The sequence below is a fragment of the Pipistrellus kuhlii genome, unplaced genomic scaffold (assembly GCF_014108245.1).
Source record: "Pipistrellus kuhlii isolate mPipKuh1 unplaced genomic scaffold, mPipKuh1.p scaffold_m20_p_5, whole genome shotgun sequence".
Classification (NCBI taxonomy): Eukaryota; Metazoa; Chordata; class Mammalia; order Chiroptera; family Vespertilionidae; genus Pipistrellus; species Pipistrellus kuhlii.
The window spans coordinates 44,959,614-44,977,855 of record NW_023425551.1 but is presented as its reverse complement, the minus strand read 5'-3'; positions in this window follow the sequence as shown (position 1 = coordinate 44,977,855).

The following is an 18,242-nucleotide window of genomic DNA, read 5'->3' as shown; positions in this document are numbered from 1 at the left end:
GACACCACTCAAGTTGTGAGGAGACAGTTCTATTCAGTGATATCCCCTCCAAGGTGAAGCAAAAGTGTCATTCAAAGCCTATTATCTCCCTGGGGGAACAGATATTGAGCTGAAAAATAGTTTCTCTGCGAGTTTGCTTTGTACAATTATGGAACCCTTTCTTATTGATGAAAAACATCTCACTTCATCTCATATCTGCAATCTCTTACAAAGCTCTCAGAGTCTGAGAACATTCACCTCCTAATCCTTTTCTCTCTGATCCTTTTTAACTTATGTGACTCTTCAGTTCCCTTTTCAGTCTATATCAGAGGACGGTGCAGCATTGTGAGGGGAGTGAAGACTCCAATGTCAGAAAGATTCGGGTTTGTCTAACTGCACATCCTGGGTGAGTGGCTTTCTTTTTGCACCATCTTCCTGATCTGCAACAGGGAGAGAAGATTAGTACCTATCTCCCGGGTATTTATATTAAAGATCCACTCTTCTGGGGTTGTGATAAGAATTCAATAATAAAAATCATGTGAAGTTCTTACTCAAGTGTTTAGAACGTGCAAAGAAAATATTAGTTATTTTAAAATTTCTGAATTTTTCCCTTTGCTTTCCTCATATTTTTTATATTTTTCTTCCTATTCCTCTGGAGATTGTAACATCATGAAATCTCACAGCAGTAGAGACCAAAAGGGTAACCGAGTTGTACACCCACCTCCATTGCTGAAAAGGCAATTGCTTTTATACTTTGCTCTCCAACTCCCCTTCCCAACTCTACTTCTTCACATTTTCAAGGTGAGCATCACCTTGCAGGAGGGATTTCTGTTTCTTGATGCCCAGAGGACATCCAAAGTCTTCTGAACTAGATGGTGCCGTGCCCGGGGCATGTTGGCCAGTGAGAGCCCAGCCTGCTCACTTTCATGTGGATTAGAGCCCATCGGTGTCTGACTGCTGCACTTGGAGCCATGCCCAGGGTTAATCCAAAGTGAAACAAATCATAATCATCATGACCATGTTTTTTAATGTAAAAACAGCACAGGCTCAGGCCCCAAATGCAAAGAGAGGGTTAGGGGACAACTACGTAAGCCAGTAACTATAGATTGCCTTGTAACCCTGAAGTTATCAGTATAAAATTGTTCAGCCTTTTAAAAGTCCTGGTTATCGATTCCCTGTCTTGGTTGCTGACAACGGTTGAACTCCTGGCTCTACAAATATCCTGACTTGCCCCTCCTCCACACTCAACTTTATGCTTTAATTTCTTGGATTCCATTATTTTTTTTCTTCACAAAATGAATAGGCCAAATATCCTCTCATGACATCACACACACACACACACACACACACACACACACACCTTTCTCCAAAGACAAAAAATGCCTTTCTGTACACTTGCTCTGAGAGCCACTCCCACCTGCCTCTGTGTCTACATGGGCACCCCACTCATCTTGCTCCTCTTGCTGCTTTATTTTTGGAAATTTAATCTTGGAGCACATTCCAGGAGGTCTTGGGGTCTTTCCAAGGCCAGGTTCCTCCCAAGGCCTTTCAAAGTCCAGATTGTAGGAGTCTACAGAAGTTTCCCTTTTGAGCCTCCCCAAGTGAACGGCAGCCCAGCGACACTGATGAGATTTCCTGTCCTGTGGGTGCATTCATCAGCATCCCTGTCAGTTTTATTCTGGAGCGCGGCAGGAGCTAGAAAAATTCTGAGATGAAGAGCTGTTAATCAAGTCTCTCTGAACTCTTCTGGCCCTAACTCACCCCAGAACACAGACGTGGGGCAGAAATGCATATACATTTGTCATTCTCCCAGAGAAGATTTTCAGACCCTTTGAATAAGGAAACAATCATCTGTATCAAGATACACGGAGCATGGGTACCTTTTTTTTTTTTTTCATTTGTGGTCATTTTAGCCTTAATCAGAACTATACTAATATACAATTTTACAGCACCCTTCACAGAGGAATCTCACTGCACTTTATAAACAGCAACTAATTGGAGAGGGACTGCTGTGTATTTATTTAATAATACAGTTGTATCTTCTGTTTTAGCAAAATGTTCAGTTCTCTAATGTTTATTGTCAATGCAATTTCCTTCACGTAATACAAATTAATGAGGAGAGAAAAAAGCAAATTTGTTTTTCATTAGTTACTAATCTAAGTATTTCCAAACTGATTAATCAGAGTTCTTCCAGCCTCGCCCCCCCAGCTCCTAACCACTCAACTGATCAAGCATTTTTCTTCCTAAGAATTTTATTTGCAATTAAATGTTTGTTTTTATTTCTTAACCTACAGTAATTTTCCATTTGTTTATACATCTACATGTTTCACAGTTCTCTTTTTCTCTTCGTCCCTCTCCCACAAAAACCATGTGCACACGTTACAAACACACATATACCCTTTCTTTCTCATTTCCCCAGCAACTTTCTCTTCCTTTTCTTCTAGTCTCTCAAAATTATGCCTTTCTTTCTTTCTTTTTCTTTCTTTCTTTCTTTTTTTTTTTTTTTTTTACTACTTTTAAATTTAACTCAGTGGCTTCAAGGGTGATATCTCTCAATCTGGAGTTATCTCCAGCTTCACACAGATAGATGATAGCTATCTGCTGCTGGGGAAATTATTAGCTGCTCATATGCCTTTATCACAGATTTTTTTTTTTTTTTGGGGGTGTGTGTGTCCAATAATTGCTTATAAAATGTATATTTTTTCTCCAGTTCTTCAAAAGCTTTTCTATCATCATTACATGTCTTCTCCTTTAGTGGGCCCATGGGCAAAACCCAATGATTAATTGTGAAATAAACAGCTCTCCAGCAGAGAGACCTCTCCTTTCCTAGCAACTTCCTGGAAGGGCTGTCTTCATGGGCACGTTACCTGTGAAGTTGAACAGGGTCTTGTGCTTAGAAGGGCCCTATTCTTGGTTTAAAGCTTTGTTGTCATGACCTTAAAATTGTTAATAGCCGAAGCAGGTTTGGCTCAGTGGATAGAGTGTCGGACTGCGGACTGAAAGGTCCCAGGTTCGATTCCGGTCAAGGGCATGCATCATGGTTGCGGGCGCATCCCCAGTGGGGGCTGTGCAGGAGGCAGCTGATCGATGATTCTCTCTCATCGATGTTTCTAGCTCTCTGTCCCTCTCTCTTCCTCTCTGAAAAAAAAATCAATAAAATATATCTTAAAAAATATTGTTAATAACTTTTTAGCAAGGGGAATTGTATTTTTATCACAATTATGCAGTCAGTTCTTCTTTTTCAAGTCAAAGATCTTGGGGCCCCAATAAAAGCCAATGGGGTCAGACTTACCCCTTAGTGTGTATTATTATTACAGAAGAGGATTCGATAGGCTTTTTCACCTGTAGGAACTTTTCACCATCCTGTTTACCTTCACTGAGAGAATCTCTTTTGAGTCTCATAGATCATTTGGTGACTTTTACTCCAATGCATTCTTTTCTTTAGTCTTAGATCTCAGTTTTTCTCCTCCTAGGACTCTTAATCTGAACTTTGTCTCATCCTCTCCACCTTCAGGCCAACCATCCTAGCCAGGTGATTGGGAGTGCTGGCACAACTCAGTGATTCAGTGGCAGAGGGACTGGTCTTGGTACCAAAGAACTCCTGGATCTGAAGTCTGAGTTCAAATATTCAGCACAGCCTGGAAAAGGTTCTCCTGAGAGTGGCTAAAATGTTGTCTAGAGGGGGAAAAAGAAACAAAACACTTTGAAAGAAAGGGATTAAAGAATGATAAGAGAATTCACAGGAATAAAAAAATAACTGGGTCTATGGAAGAAGCACATGCTGATCACATATGAAGATATATGCAAACAAGTATCCAATGTTATGTGAAAGGAGACAGGGAAAATCTCCCCATGAGTATAAAACTGATTGAAATGTCAACTGTCATCTGTTACTTAAGGTCCCACTGTGAAGTAAAAGCTGAGACTCTACTGAAAGATAAACCTAGCAAGGACCATTTCTTTCTGTTTTAAGCATGCACACACACACACACATACACACATAAAAACTACAGCAACAACAATTATGCCAATATTCTATTCCACCCAACTTATTCCATTAGCTGCTCTTAAGATCAGGGTCTTTATCATTTTTTAGGCACTCCTATTGACCACTATATCCATGACTTGCTGTGAGTTTTCAAAATACTAGATCCTTCTTCTTAGCACTTGTTCTGAATGACAAGCTCTGGTTCTGCATGACGCTGACATGCAGTGCAGATTCAATAAGATTTGAAGAGTAACAAGCATGGTACATACTACTTGGCTTCAAATTCCCATTTTACTGTTGCCAGCTCTGTAGCCTTGGACATAGGTCAAAATGTCTCTAAGCCTCAGTTGCTTCATCTGAAGACAGGTTGTTGTGAGGATCAGATGTGTTAATATACTTAAAGCACTTAGAATGCCTGGTGCAAAGCACTCAATAAATGTCAGCTATTATTATTGTTGTTGACTTTCTTCTGTATCTTGTGAGAAAACAGAGCTGGACTCTGCAAAATGGATGAAGAAGCCCTGCTTTTTTGTTTTGTTTTGTTTTTTGTTTGTTTTGTTTGTTTGTTTGTTTTGTTTTTGGTCTTCAGAGCCACATTTCCTGCTTAAGGTGAAGGCTGTAATTTTCCCATAGTTCCATAGCATCCTCAATTCTTATGGAAGGAACAGGACTTGATACAAATGTACAGCTCAATGTTGTCTGCCCTTTCTTTCACCTTCCAGGTGAAGGTGGTATATCCCATGCTTATTTCCTAAGGAGATTTGCCAGAAAAAAATATTTCTGACCATTCACATCCAGAGCAGACTACAGAAATATGACTGTGCTGTGTGGGTAATGTTATTTCCAGATATTGATAGAGCTGATGCAGCAGCAAATGAGACAGCTAGATGAGGATGATATATCCAATGCATAAATAAAAACAAAATGTATTACACTTGGGGAAAACCTCTCTGGGAAATCAGTGGGACAAATGGTGAATTTGTCTAACTAACATAACTGATAGTACTACAGCACCTGTAGTGAGTTAGATACCTTTCTCCCCACATCTCTACAGTCTCCTAAAAAGCAATAAAGTAAAACCAATTATACAGTTAAATATTTAGAACATATTATTTCATTTAACCTGCTAACACAACGATAGGCCTTGGCATTTCCCATTGCTTATAGTTCCTTTGTGGAAAGAATTTACCCCATTAGGTGTAGTTGTCCTTGATACTAAAATAACATTCAATCTCTCTTCTTTTTCTCAGATGCAAACCAGGGACATTTGTGACTTGCTTTCATAGTCTCTAATGCACTTAGGTTTTTAATTGATTATTTATTTATTTTTTTTTAGAAGAGGCAAGCTTGCTATTGGAGAATTCTTTGAATTTTCAGACAAAGCCCAATGCCACAGAAACTGTGCAGAGTCCCAGAATAAAGCAACATTATATCCCAAAGAAAGCCTTTGATTTCAGGAACAGCCGTGTTAACATTCATCAACATCCTTCACTGCCCCCAGTAGATGCACTTAAGTGGACTCCTGCTGGATGAGGTTGTCACATTCTGCGACCTTCCAGATTGTCATGTTCTGTGACCTTCTCTCTCCACACAAGTATCAGGTTCTCAGACTGCACTTACTGACCAGGGTCAGAGAATCCCCAACGAAGTCAAATCATAGAAGGCAAGAGCTCTATATAGAAGCCAAGAAAAAGAAGAAAAAAAAATCCGTGTTCCAAGCTGGTTTCCTTAACCCCTTCCATCTGAAGGTGATACATAAGAATATTTGTGAGATTCTGATAGCAGAATCACCTGAGTCATATTTTCCCCTGAAACTACATTGTCAACAGTTGAATTGCCAATTGCTTAATCTAAGCATTTTTAATGGTAAAATAATAATAATAATGGGTTAAAAGAATAGCTTCCTATCCTAACATTTCTTCAGTTCACAGCTGGGTGACTCTTATTTTTATGTTTTGCAGAAGCCTGTGAGCAGGAATGGACAACAGAGATATAACATACTAGAAATATTTAACCCAATGCACTGTGACACTAATGTAATCTCAGACATGATAATGTGAAACTATTTGCATTAACTCTCCTGGGTTGCTGGCAATCATGCTGTGACAAGTGTCACCTTCAGCAAGAAGAGAACCTTAAAGCATTCAATTTTGGCACAAATATCACAAAAATCCCAGAAAGCAACTGCTTCTACATAGATTTCCCTTGCAGACACTGACCAAAGGTAAGGAGACTACAAAGGTGAACAAATGAGCAAGGTGTTTTGGAGCTAATACTCAGGAGTGCCTATTCTTTTGATTTCCATTTGTAAATATTTTCTTTTTTCTCTGTGTATAATGGAATTTGAAACTAGTAAGACTTCAATATCTATCTATCTATCTATCTAATTATTATTATTATTGCTTTTTTACAGAGAGGAAGGGAGAGGGAGAGAGAAACATCAATCAGCTGCCTCCTGCACACTCTCCACTGGGGATGTGCCTGCAACCAAGTTACATGCCCTTGACTGGAATCAAACCTGGGACCCTTGAGTCCGCAGGCCAACGCTCTATCCACTGAGCCAAACCGGTTAGGTTGAAGCTAATTAGACTTTTGATTGACTTTAGGAGTTTTTTTTTTTTTTTTTTGGGGGGGGGGTAGGCCCAGAATTTCCCTCAGTCTAGTGTGACAATATGCCATTTGCTCTTAGTTTATTCAGAATGTTTGATGTAGGATTTATGGCTAAACTTGTACTATCCTATCAGTATTTCATTGGTGTTCAAAAATTAAAAGGCTTTAATCTCCCTTCCTGTGCAGAAGATGGGAATGGGGCCCTCTGAGTTTCAGTTAACATAGTGCTGCTTATTTTCTATTGAGGTTTTCAAGGTCACAAAAAAATTTCAGAATATGTTTCCAAGGGGATTGTAGTCAGGATGAAGAAGAACAGTTGGAGGCAACTCACTAAATCCAAATATTTCAGGATCCAAGAGGATTCAATGAAAGAAAAGATTTGAAGTAGAGGAAGGTAGTGAGCCAAGTGAATTCTCTGATTTAGAATTCTGTTCCTCAGTCTGGCTTGTTTTGGGTACTGACGGCCATGGTCTGGGTGTGTCGAAAGGGGCCAATTGCAAGTGAATAACATGACATGTCTTCCATATATGGGCTTGTTATTTTTACATGGGACCCAGAAATCTCAGAACACATTTCATTTAGAGAGAGTTTTCACCCCAAGAAAAATATAGAGTATAATAATATGGGTTAACAAAGACAGAAAAAGAACACACTTTCTATGATGAGCATATAATTCTTTAGTAAGACCCCTAGATCTTTACATTATTTTCTTGCAGTTTAAATTTGACCTATATTGCTTATTCCTTCCATTCACTGGGTGAGTGAATGATGTGTGAGTGCAAAAGAATGCTTTTAAAAGAAAAAGTTTTAGGGTGAAGATGAACATCTTCATTATGATTAGGCATGGAAGAGTGATTCCTATGGACAAAGAGAGATTTGGGTAAATTAATGAAGTTTGAGAGGGAAGTTTACAAGATAGCTCGGTGAAAAGATTGCTTAGTGTATTTGAGAGTGGTAGAAATTAAAAAAAAAAAAAAAAAAAAAAAAAAAAAAAAAAAAAAAAAAAAGCAAGGTAAGAACCAAGGGGATAAATTAGGCCTAGAGGCCACAAAAGAGCAAGTATTTTTTATGACTACCTGCCAAAAGTCCACCTTTGCCTTCCCTAGGTATCAACTGAATTCATGAGTTTCAATTTATACAGCGTTCAGCTAAAACTAGAAGACCTGAATTTTTCAAACTGGTAAGGTAACTTAATCCATGAACATTGAGGTAAGTTTCTTAAAAACTATTTTAATCTACAGAGTACCTTGTATAAGAGGACCTACTATCTGGCTAATCTTTCTTGAGTTATTAGGTGGATCATTTGAGAAAGTCTGAAAGGTATTCTAAAAATATAAAGTGGAACTTTCTTTTTTCTATTTTTTTTTCTTTTTAATATATTTTATTGATTTTTTACAGAGAGGAAGGGAGAGAGATAGAGAGCTAGGAACGCCGATGAGAGAGAAATATCGACCATCTGCCTCTTGCACACCCTCTACCAGGGATGTGCCCACAACCAAGGTACATACCCTTGACCAGAATCGAACCTGGAACCTTTCAGTCCGCAGACCTATGCTCTACCACTGAGTCAAACCGGTTTCGGCTAAAGTGGAACTTTCAATAACATGGAAGACGAAGAAGACAAAGATGCAAATTCAAGTACTGGAAAAATATTTCTTCACCAGTTATTTAGTTTAACTCAAATAATAAAAAGGAAATTCTAAGTAACAGGATTAAGAGGAAAACTAAAACCAGAGCAGTAAGTAGGAGCTAATATCACTTGCCCAAGTAAGTTTCAGATAAAAAACGTATCTAAACTTCGGAGATTGGGAACCAGAGATATGGCTTTGAATCTATGTGAGGTTGGAGAACTGAAAAAGAACTCTGAGCACAAAACCTGAAGTCTTAAAAAGCTGCACTATTTATCCAAAGAGATCTACAAAAACTTTTCCTACCAGCTCAGAAAAACAGAAATAATGCTCACCATTTGTCCAAGGCCTTGTGGAAAGAAGGAAGAGTTGCTTAAGAGAAGTTTAAAGCTTTGCCAAATGTAGGTGTAGAGTCTGAATTTATCCTACCAGGGTGGTATGGAAAACTTAAACCATGAAATTAGCCTTAGAAGCTGATTTGGGGCTATTGAATGACTTCAAATCCCTAGTGAAAACACATCTGAAAGGACTCAAAGTGTTTTATTTTTTCTCCATATTTAGAGCAATCAGGATCTCCAGGGGAAAATAGGCTTTGCAGAAGATGAGTTCACAAATTAAAAAATTAAAAACCACATGAGGAAATGAATCACTATGAAGGAGAGTCAAGACATAAAAACAAATGAAAACCAGTTACCCAAGTCTTGAACATAATAAATTTGAGACCACATAGGTTTTGAAAGAATTAAATAGAACTTCTGGAAATAAAAACAATAGAGATAAACATTTTTAAATGCTAAAAAGGTATATGTATGATGAGAGGTCATGTATCAGAAATAGATGTTTTTATTTTATACAATAACTAGAGACCCAATGCACAAAGATTTGTGCAAGAATGGGCCTTCCTTCCCCTGGCTGCCAGCACTGCCTTCGCTCTGGCCTGAGCCACCTTTCTGCCTTCCCACACTGCCTAGAGGCCCAAAGTGGCTGGGGTTGTATGGAACACCTGCATTCCACCCCACCCCCAATGGCTCAGTGCCTGCATATGCAAATTAACCTGCCATCTTTGTTGGGTTAATTTGCATGGTCACTCCTGATTGGCTGGTGGGCATCACAAAGGTATGGTCAATTAGTATGTTATTCTTTTATTAGGTAGATGGGAAATATGAGAATGAGGGAATTTTATGTAATATTTATTAATGCCTACTATGAAGATCTATATTAAGTTCTGAAGATGCCAAAACCAATTAAAATGTAGTCACTGACCCTGCAGAGCTCATATCCTAGGGCAGACTACAATAGTGTAATAAAAGCATAAAATGGTATAGATGAATAGAGTATAATTAAAGTATAATAGAGGGAATGGTCAAGTCCATTTACTGGAGTTGGGTGGGAGGCAGTCAGGAAAAGCTTTCAGAGCTGTAGATGCCTGAGTTGAGTATTGAAAGATGGATGTTTTCCAGACCCATAAAGAGGGAAAGCCAATATAAGTAAAAGGTGTGTGGTAAAACCACATGGACAGTTCCATGTCACAGCTTGTTGAGAAACAGACAGGTGATATATCTTGGTCTACATCTAGGACTGCCAAAGGAAAGTCAAGCTCTGATCTCACTGGAATTTTAAGCAATCAAGTCAGCATCTTTGAGGTTGCATCTAGTCTAAAGGTAATTTTCATTCCCTAAAGTTTGTTTGTAAAGTAGGTAACACTTGAAGAAAGTTTTCCTATAGGTATCTTTTGCCTATATAATAGCATTAATAGTGCTGCTTTTAACTAGATATTATCACTATTTACAAAGGACAAGGAGAAATGTATTTGGATGCCAAGAATACATTTCTCTCTTATAATGGTAGGGTTACTAAAAATAACATTTGATGACTCAAATGTTGGGCTGAGGGGTAGCTGGAGAAGATCCATTCCATCAATAAGGGTGTAGTGATATTTTTACACTTCTACATTTTTATAGTGGAAGAAAATAGTTGTTATCAAATATAAGAAGGCCTCTTTTAGTATTCTTCCCTGGGAACTGTAAACCTTTTGATGGATGGGCAGAGGTGGTGGGTGCATTGGGCCCATCTATTTTAAAGCCAAGAAGTAGGGGTAGGGCTAGCTGTTTGGCAGCATTTGAATGTGGTAAAATCTCAGTTGGAGACATTGACCTTTTATTTAGATAAAGAACAAGAAAGTGATTGCCAAAGGGGAAACCTTTTGTGTGTGTGGCCAGAATATTGGAACCAATATGGAACCCTTAATATTCGAATGTAAGTTCAATAGCATACCTGCGGTTTGTTTTAGAATCAAACCACAATAAAAGTGCTCCTGGTGACTTTTTGCCATAAGCCACGGAAGGTTCCATAGGTCCAAGGTCTTCTTTGGTACTTGCTCAGGGTTAGACTGTGTAGGGGGCAATAGGGTCAAGGTTGGTTGTCATAAAGCCAAGAAACACCCCATGGCACAGGTGGAAGTCATCAAGGTAAAAGGCAACTATCCCAACAGATTTTTCAGGTATTTTTGGGAATAGATGTTGAAGATAATAATGGAAAATGAGAACGATTCATGTTTAAACTTTAAATAGTTGACCCACTTGCCCTTTATGCACAGTTTTTTTTATGAACTCTCAAAATGGTACAAAGGGAGAAACCCGGAGGTAAAGAGAGGCTAAGTAACTTGCCCAGGTCACATAGTGGTAAGTGGGGTTTAAATCCAGGCACTCGGACTCCAGAACCTCTACTCCTTTTAAAAGTTAATTAAAAGATTTTCCAATTACAGTTGGCATACAATATCATATTAGTTTCAGGTGGACAGCATACATAGTGATTAGACATTTAAGTAACTTATGGAGTGATCACCTTAATAAGTCTAGTCCAGTGTTTTTCAACCTTTTTTGGGCAAAAGCACACTTGTTTCATGAAAAAAATCACGAGGCACACCACCATTAGAAAATGTTAAAAAATTTAACTCTGTGCCTATATTGACTATATATAAAGTAATTCTCTTGAATAGGAATAAAATAAACACAAAGAAAGTATTTTATAATTACTTTATTATGAAATATTAAATAAACAAAATAGTGAAAAATTATAAAATTCTTGTCTTGTCTGCACCTATGGCACACCAGGCAACATCTCATGGCACACTAGTGTGCCGCGAAACAGCGGTTGAAAAACGCTGGTCTAGTCCTATCTGACACCATACATAGTTATCACAATATTATTAACTATATTCCCTATGCTGTACTTTTACAGCCTTGTTTTTATTACTGGCAATTTGTACATTTAATCCCTTCTTCTTTCTTACTCATCCCCTGACTCCTTCCCATGGGCCAACCATGTATGCTCTCTGTATCTATGACTTTGTTTCTTATTTGTTCAATTATTTGTAATTTAGATTCCACATACAAGTGAAATCATATGGTATTTGTTTTTCTGTGACTTATTTCATTTAGCATAATACCCTTTAGGTCCCTCCATGTTGTTGTAAATGGCAAGATTTCATTCTTTTTTCATGGCTAAGTAACATTACATTGTATATATGTACCACAACTTCTTCATCCATTTGGCTATTGATGGGCACTTACATTATCTCTACTTTCAATCAGCTAAATATCCAGTTTCTGGATGTGTGGGAGAAAAGGGTGTGCCAGCCTTTTGCAGAGTAACCTGCCAAAAGTGGAGGAGCCTCTGTATTCTAAATTTGGCACTCAATCTCAGTTATTCTGCAGGTTCGGATATGTAATCAGTGAGGCTGAGGGGATTTTCAATGCATTGGTTTAATTTGGAAGGATTCCATTGGGCTATTTCTCTTACCTTATATTCCTCACCTCACTATCTCTTTATCATTTAAGAAGGATATTACAGTGACTAGATACTTTAATTCCCAAATCTACTATGTATTTGAACATAACCTTAAAGAGGAAGCACTCTCAGGTGACTCTAGTATTTACATTTGTAAATGGAGTATCTACATCTGTACATGGTAGGTAATGGCTATTGGGCTTTTAAAAAGTAATTTGTTTGTAAATGACTTCTGGCTTCCTAGATCAAAGAATTAAGTCAATTAAAACAGAAATGAAAGATTTTAACATAACAACAATTACTACTGGGAAGTAGAAGAAGGTACCTATAATAAGAACCATAGAGATCAAAGGACAAATTTATTCAATGGAGTGAAACTAATAAATTATTAGAAAACACTTTTCAAGTAGAAGAAAATGTCATATTTAGGAACAAAGTCATTACTAACTTTAAAAGAATGCAGAACGTCTCACATTGCAGCCCATCAAAATCATTTTTCAACCATTTTTATTCAGAAACAATGACTTACTACAGTGTGTATTTAGAAACTGAAATTCCCAGAGATGAAACTCTGGAAGGTGAAAAGAGTTTAGACTGAACTGATGAAAGCAGAGTACTGGCCTCTTCTCAAAATAAAATAAGACAAGCCCAGGAGAACTGCCAGAAGAGTCCATGGTTGATTTGAAGGGGACACTGACAATAGGTCCAAACTACATAGAGATGTATTATAGGCTCTCCTCCCTAAGTACCAGAACTGAGTGGCTTTCAAATCTGACTCGTAATACCCTAACAACCAATGAAGAAAAATCCTATCATTTCATATTCAGGCAGATTAAAAGAATCTAAGACTTCCTACTACCCCCTAGTTGTTCAAAGACTTCCAACTTCCTGTAAATACATCTTCCAACTTCCTGTAAATACATCCTGTAAATACAACTTCCTGTCAATACAATTGCCGAATTAAATCTCAGCTTCTAAGTCAGCCATTCCCAGCCAATGTGCCAGAAAAAGTGTGTGATGAATGCTTATAGTTGTGTTGAATGATTTCTTTCTTTAGTCCTTAGGGTGGCTAGTGGGTTCTGAGGGCAGTGGTTTCCAGCCATAAGCAGCAGCTGCACAAGTTTACTCTAGTGTAATATTACACTGAGTGGCCAGATTATTATGCGTTCAGAGATCATAATAATCTGGCCACTCAGTGTATGTTCTATGTGAGCTGTCACATTTTTAACAGTTGGGGAAAAACTCTCCTGAGTATTACAGTTGGATACTGCTATTATTATTCAGCTATCTATGAAACATTTATAATAGTGCCCACCACATAGTAAGTACTTATTAAAAATACTTATAATTGAAGCTATTATTTTAAAACTTTTATATTACGGTATAAATGACTGATAAGTTCAATAGGTCATTCATCTGAATTCATTTCTAATTGGAGAAATCACAGTGTCTCTTTCCCTGCCTTGCTGACTAATCTCCTGTGGTGTAAAATACACACTATCAATATTGTTACTTAGCAGGATGCCTCATGTCACCTATACTTCTCTATCCTAATACTTTTATAAGTGACTTCATATCTCATGGGACTTGGTAAAAATAGTTATTTTTGGAGGGAGAAGTGAATGTTGGTAAGAATATTGTGGATATTCAAAACCAAGGAATATCCTTGTTATTTAGGAGCTAATTATGCAGTCTGCCAAGTGTGATCCTTGACTGCAGAGGGTCACATATACTATGAATCATCACAGAGCCATGTGCCCTCCAAAGGCTTTTGAGTTGTCTTCCCGGAACAGGTCGTAAATTTGCACAAGTGTTTGTTGAGTGAATAACATATTAATCAACAAAGAGTGAATAACATATCAATCAACAAAGAATCAAATTCTAATTGATTCAACTCATTAAGGAAGGAACAGAGTAAAATAATTTTATATGTGTGCAGTGCTTTATCCTGGCTAATAATTCAAGGACAATGTAACAATAAGCAATCATACCAAAAGATAATGCAATATTTGAGAGCTGGGAATCACAGTACAATCCTACTTTTGTTCAAGTTAAATTTCCAATCTATATTCCCCAAATTGATGCCCCAAATTAGATTTCAAATCAGGACTGAAATAGTGGTAATCAGTTACATGGAGAAGTTTCAAGCATACTTCTCATACTTCTAAATCCACTTTTTCTTTTCTTTTACTTACTTTTAATGCTTTCAGTTTTTTGCATATATATGACCTTTGGAAAAAAGTAATATCTATTGAAGAGCTTGACTTTATATATGAATTCTGTGCACAGAGATTGACTGCTACAGAGTCACCCAGGAGGCTCTGGGAAGAGCTAGGTGGCACTGAATTTGATCATAGAAGACAGAATCATATTTTAAAAGGAATTCTCCCAGCAATTCAGCCACATAGCAGAGGTCGGCCACATATCTTTTCAATGTTGCCTGCAAACACCAAACTCTCCTTCGGGCAGTTGCTCTTGGAGGAAGACAGGGAAGGTGGGATAGAATAAAGGGAGGAGGCCCTCTTGGAAGTTTGTTGAAAGAGACAGTCCAACTGACATTACTTGAATGGCTATCTCATTTTCTAAAGCCTCCTGAACATTATATTAATACTAGAGGTCCGGTGAATGAAATTCATGCATGGGGGTGGTGTCCCTCAGCTCAGCCTGCACCCTCTCCAATCTGGGACCCCTTGAGGGCAGTTGGACATCCCTCTCACAATCCAGGACTGCTGGCTCCCAACTGCTTGCCTGTCTGCCTTCCTGATTGCCCCTGACCACTCCCCTGCCAGCCTGATTGATGCCTAACTGCTCCCCTGACAGCTTATTGCCCCTAACTGCCCTCCCCTACAGGCCCAGTTGCCTCAAACTTCCCTCCTCTACTGGCCTTGGCACCCCTAATTGTCCTCCCCTGCAGGCTTGATCTCCTCCAACTACCCTCCCTTGCAAGCCTGGTCCCTCCCAACTGCCCTTTTCTGCTGGCCATCTTCTGGTGGCCATCTTGTGTCCACATGGAGGCAGCCATCTTATGTGTTGGAGTGACAGTCAATTTGCATATTACTCTTTTATTAGATATGATAGAGGCTTGGTGCATGGGTTGGGCCAGCTGATTTGCCCAGAAGGGTGTCCTAGATCAGGGTGGGGGTTCCCTTGGGGTGTGGGGAAGCCTGGGCAAGAGGCCTGTGGTGGTTTCCAGGCTGGTCATGCCTCCCAGCAACCCAAGCAGAGGCCCTGGTATCTGGGATTTGTTTATCTTCTATAATTGAAACTTCGTAGCCTGGAGTGGAGCCAAGCCTCCTACTTGCTTCATGGCCGAAGCAATTTTTGTTGGGATTTATTTATCCTCTATAATTAAAACTTTAATAGTCTTAAGTGTAGGCCTGGGCCTGCCAGGGTGTGGAAAAAAACTTGGCTTCCTCCATTGCCAAAGAAACCCAAGCCTCCTGCTTGCTCCGTGGCCATAGCCATCTTAGTTGGGGTTAATTTGCATACCCACTCCTGATTGGCTGGCAGGCGTGGCTTGTGTATGTAGCAGCATGGTGGTTAATTTGCATATTGCTCTTTTATTAGATAGGATTGCACTTTACAAGCTTAAGGTGTTGCCATAGAAATGATCCCATTTGATTACAACTCTAGCCTGTTGGCCCTGCTAAGCAGCCAGGAGGATTGTTGGGGCCTCATCAATGGGACAGGGAAGAAGTATACACCAGATCAAACTCAGCTACAAGTCCAGCCTTGAGCAGGGCCCGGAATCCTTTCCACTGCAGCACAGCAGCTTCAGGGAGTATCTGCAGCTTTATGGAGCCCCAGAGACCCAGCCTGATGTGATGGCCATCCTGGGGAGCCTCGGGAGACAATCCAGGGTACCAGGCAGTCCCAAGTATAGTCTTCTCGGCACGTTGTGTGCATGGTGAAATCATTGCTAAATGGAAGTTAAGTTTCTCTGGCTTGCTTCTGTCTTGTTTATGGTCTTCTCCTTGTTATTTAGGAGCTAATTATGCAGTCTGCTGAGTGTGTCTCTGCTCACAGGCTTGTACTGCCTGCTCCCTCACCATTTGCCTGCCGGTTGCTTCTGTCAGAAGAGACAGGTCAGTGAGAGACGCCATCAGACGTTAATCAGCTTCCTCCTCCACTTGTTAGCATCAATGGAAATCGTTACAGAATGTTTCATATTTGGCTGTAAAGGATTTGGACATGTGGAGATTATTTATGGATTTCAATACTCACTCTATTCCATTCACTATTCCTGTGAAGAGCTGAGGTTTGCCTCCATCCCTCATGCAATTTCAAATATGCAGAGAGGTCCGGTGCCCTGAAGAACTGAACATGTTAGTTCATCCTATCTGTCCCTGGCAAACCATTCCGGGTTACTTAACACTGAATTATGCACGACATGCTGGCATAGGGATTAAAGGGCAGAATGGGTAGAAAAGCTTTAAACTATAGGAACATCTCACTTTGAACATTTGAGCAATTTCTGAAAAGTGTTTATAAATTGGACGTATGAATGCTTAGTTACCCTCTAAATCCATCCATGGAGCAGATAACTCAAGGCACCCCCTGCTATAAGCTCTTTTGCAGGTGCAAAGTATTTTTGAGAGGAAACAATTCCCTCCTCGTTTGTCTTTTTTATGAGTTTGAATTTGAATATGTCAAGTTGTCTTACAACACCTGTAAGAGCTAAATCTGCCAAGACACTTTTCATTGACTGCCTGGTAGACGAGCAGATTCGCTTTCTCATGGGAACATTAGAAGCTAGCTGGCTGTTTCCACTTTCCGAGCTGAGTAGCACTCATCATAAATTGGACATAAGGTGTTTTATGAGCCACACCTGATCAGATTCCTTCAAAATTCATTCTCTGTACATAGGAGAAAAGCAAAAGGACCAGCTCCTAGAGTCAGGTCTAGAAGCTTCTGCTTTAGGTGATGCTAAATCTAATGCTTATTGTGTTTATGCATCTTTGGATAAGAAAGGCCTGTTTGCTTTTATTTTACATTTCTAAACGGAGTATCTTTGCTAATACTTCATCCCCCTGCCTACAGAATTTTCATGGAGACCCCCAAATTGGAACAGACTCATTTTCACGTATACATTTCAGACCCTTTTCTGTTGTTGATACCTTACATTTGCCTTTTTCTCCGTAAATAAAAGCTAGCCATTTTAGTTCTCATTTTTTTTTCAGATGATTGCTCTGTCTTTGCTGTCATTTGTGCAGATGGCTTCAGGTTTCCAGCACAAACATATAGTGCCATGAAAAATAAGCCAAGAAAATGTTAAAGGTGTAAGCATAGTAATGCCGATTGCCTACATACAGTTTTAGTTTCTTTTGCTCCACTGCCTGACATCCATTAGGTGTACTCTGAATAACCCACCCTTGGACACAAAGGAGAGAGCTTGCTTTCAGACTGATTTGTACTATTGACTGTCAGAGGTGATAGCAATGAAAGTAATAGCATTGGTTTTGGTTCCCTGGATTGGGTGACTGCACCCTGGATTTGGTTTTCATTCTCATCTTTGCATCTAAGATGAGGTGTCATATTTTGTTTACATACCCGGTTATTTTTTTAAAAATATATTTTATTATTATTATTATTATTTTTTTTTTTATTTATTTTTTTTTTTTACAGAGAGGAAGAGAGAGGGACAGAGAGTTAGAAACATAGATGAGAAAGAATCATCGATCAGCTGCCTCTTGCACACCCCCTACTGGGGATTTGCCCGCAACCAAGGTACATGCCCTTGACCAGAATCAAACCTGGGACCTTTCAGTCCGCAGGCCGATGCTCTATCCACTGAGCCATACCAGTTTCAGCATACCTGATTATTTTTAGAAGCAGACCTGGAAGAGCTTTCAGCTATTGTCCAACATTAAGAAGGCTAGGTACATGCCACCTGAAAAGGAGAGCCATGCTGGTTTCATTGGTGGACACTGCATTTCAACCATGATAATGTTTGCTTCCAGCTTTAAATTACTGGGGTGGTTTGTTACTATGCACATGAAGCCTCGAGAATCTTCCTGTTCTACTGCAGGCTTCTCCTGTTATCTTGTTAAAGAATTTACCTTCATAATAAGTTTCTCAGAATCAATATTTCTCTTCCTACTTCCCTTGGCTTAGACATAATGTGATTAGAACAAAGAGCTCTCAGGCTTTGAGATGATCAGAATTGTGGAAGAAAACACTGTCCAACGGTCCTCTCTCACTTATCAACACTGCTTTTCTCCTTCCACTTGAACCTCATAATGGCTGTG